The sequence below is a fragment of the Pelecanus crispus genome, chromosome 1 (assembly GCF_030463565.1).
Source record: "Pelecanus crispus isolate bPelCri1 chromosome 1, bPelCri1.pri, whole genome shotgun sequence".
NCBI lineage: Eukaryota > Metazoa > Chordata > Aves > Pelecaniformes > Pelecanidae > Pelecanus > Pelecanus crispus.
The window spans coordinates 7,825,400-7,828,607 of record NC_134643.1 but is presented as its reverse complement, the minus strand read 5'-3'; positions in this window follow the sequence as shown (position 1 = coordinate 7,828,607).

Here is a 3,208-nt window from a genome sequence, read left to right as displayed (position 1 = left end):
TCACCATGATTATAACTTTGGAGGCACAGTTTTATCCTGTGGTGGGTCAGGGATGTGATCCACTTAGGTGTCACCCTGAGCTGCAGTGGATCAGGGACTCAGAGGGAAAGTTACATTTCGGATGCTACTTTGAGCAAATGCATACTTGAAGTAGCTCTGCTATAAACAGGATATGTAACTCCTCAGTATGGAGGGTACCTGCCCAGCTGGCCTCCAACAAAAAGAAGTATTTGTCTGAGATTTATTACGCATTTCTGGTCACTGCTAGACTGCAAGCTGAGGCAGGGATGTGAACACAGCTCTTGCTTCTGCCCGAAAGAAAGAAAATGAAAAAACATACAAGAGCCTATATGGCGCCAAAGAAAGCACAAAGCTTGTGAGTTTGATGGGAACGATAAATTGCCTCTCAGCTCTATTCTTCTTATTATTATTAATTGCCCTAAACAAAACACTTTTATGAAGAAGGTAAACAAGCCATTAATTGACTGTAACTTTATCAGAATATTGCAATTAAAAAAAGAAAAAAAAAAACAAAGATGAAAGAAGAAAAGAAACTTTTGAATTCAGGATAAGTAAACAGAGTTTGGAAGTCAGGAATTTATCCCCATGTAATCCAGAAAGCCCAAACGCCAAACAATCTGGAAATACTCAATTGAATACTTGCACTGCTGATCCAGATGGTCCTTCTCCCCACCCCCACAGTTATAAAAAACGTTTATCATCACAGTAATTCAGCATTGTTGAGAGTCCCCACCAAAACAAGGACTCAGATGTGCTGGGCAGGGCACATACCCACAGTGATGAAGGTGGACCGTCTCCCTGAGGTATGACCAGAGCTGAGAGGAGGTGTAATATGATGGGAACAGCATGTCCCCTTGTCCTTACAGCAGCTTACGGAGTCCTGGGATTGTTCTGGCACAGTGCAGGCCCATGTTCTGTCTTCATGGTGTCCCCAAAGGGGTACTTGGAAGTCCATACCTGAAAATATGGTTTTGTGGATGCACAGACAAGCTGGGAGGTAGATAATGGCCTTAAGGATGAAATTCAATGTAGGCATAACCAGAGAAAGGGTAGGACTGTCTACACTGCAAGGAAACAAGTGCTGTGGCTGAAAGCCCTGTGCAGAATGTCTCCTCCTCAGCATCACCTGGCCGTGGGGGGCCCTGCACCACAGGGGATCTGTCCCTGCTCAGATTGGATGGTCTTCAAAATTGGGCACCTGCACATACTCTGCTTCAACAGTTATCACGCACGCAAAACTCCTCTTGACTGCAAAAGAAGAGCTGACCATAGCCTAGCCATGCCCATTAGAGCCCTGGTTCTGCTGAGGGACTGCTGAAGATCAAAAGAGCTGAGAAATGAGCTTGGTGTAACATGAAGAAAGGCTGATGTATAGCATAAACCAGACCCTCAGTGCATACCAACATGCAGAAAGCCTTCAAAATAAGGATGGTCCCCTTCCCTCCAGTGCAAACATGGCTGTGGATCTTGGCAAGGTTGCAAGCACAATATTTTCTATAGCTACATCTTGGTCGTGTCCTTTTTGTTTCTCTGTGATGTTTTATCTCATTTGTTTCAAATAGCCAAGAATTTATTGCTGAGCCTGTAACAGTGAAGAAAATGCACAAAGATCAAGTAAATACTGACGACATCAAGAGTCAATCTTATAGAATCAGGATTTCAGTGGTCCTGTGGTGATCTTCTGCCCGGTCTCACTGGGAGATAGGAAAAGCTTAGTGCACACTGGGTGACCACTGGGCCTACAAAGGAACCCATGATTTTAAAACCAAGACATGAGAAGAAGCTTTTCCTGGCTGAGATTTTCATTTCATGGTGAAATGTGGGACAGGCCTTCAACTTCCATAAGTCTGTAGAATTTGAGCAAACCAGAAAAGTTAATTTACACAGGTGGGAGTGTGGTCCTGAATATGAAGGGATGGTCAGAGTTCAGGCTGGTCACACATGGGAAGACTGGAGTCTTTCTACAGTATCTGCTGCTCCTCCTGACACTGCAAATCGTGTGTATGCCTCAGTGTCACCCTTCACTTATATCCTATTCCCTGCCACCATTTTTGTACATGAATGAACTTTTCCAAAGATGTAACGTCCCATGGATGTGCTTTTCCAGAGCACAAATGGGAGGTCATCTCATATCTCCTGGTACAGTCCAGCATCTAATCCTAGTTCTGCAGCCGCAGTAACATACCACAGCTTTCAAATAGTAATCAGGTTGGTTCCGGTGGTTGTTTCTTCATTCACAATACAAAAGCTATTTAAGTAATTTGCCTTTCTCTTTATGTTGCTATGAGTTGGCTGTTATTACTGCTTTTAATTTCAGCTCTGTTATTGAACCAGATGTCTAAAACCACCTGGCTTCGACTTCAACATGGGCCCACCTTCCTGCTGCGTGCCCACCACCACTTGTCTCGGCATAGTGATTTTGCCAGCTATTTTTAAAGGGGAAGGAATTCTTGTGTGCCAGTGAGTAAAAGCCAGAAAAGCAGAAATAAAAGTGGGGAAAATTAAGAATAAGGGGGGACAAAACCAGCAAGTCATAGCACACACTGGGAACACAGTCTGGAGGAAAAGAAAGCCAATGACAGAGCTCACACAACAGCCTTTGGAGCCCACTGCTAACTGCAAAGGGACTCGGAAACACTAGCAAAAATCCCATCTCCTTTCGGGATTCCCACCACAGGCTGTGTAAATCACCAGGACAAGCTCAAAGGGGCAGCAGTCTGCAACAACTGCATGTCCTCTACCCAGCCCCACACAGATATTCTCACCCCCCCCAGGAGACAGCCATGTCTCCATATATTGCCAGTCAGCAGCACTTCCAATGGCAGCTTTGGGAAACACCTGAAGGACAAATCATCCTTTTTATCCATTTCCCTATGGAGTGAATTGGGGAGGGAAAAAAAATCTCACTAACCTCCTCCGGGACATAAAGGGAGGGACATCATTGCATAAAACACAGCAGAGCAGTGGAGCAGCCATAGAAATGACTCACTCCTTTTCTTGCACGTGGGTGGAGACTCATGCACTCAAAAACATCAGACTTCACATGAGAGTGATTTAATTTGATTTATTGGAGGAAAACAATTAGTCATCCCTTTAAATTGTCATCATGATAGAAATCTCGATATGTATACATGATTGTCAAGGCAGAGAACCACTTGCGACGTAGCCCCATTAACAATTTGCAGTA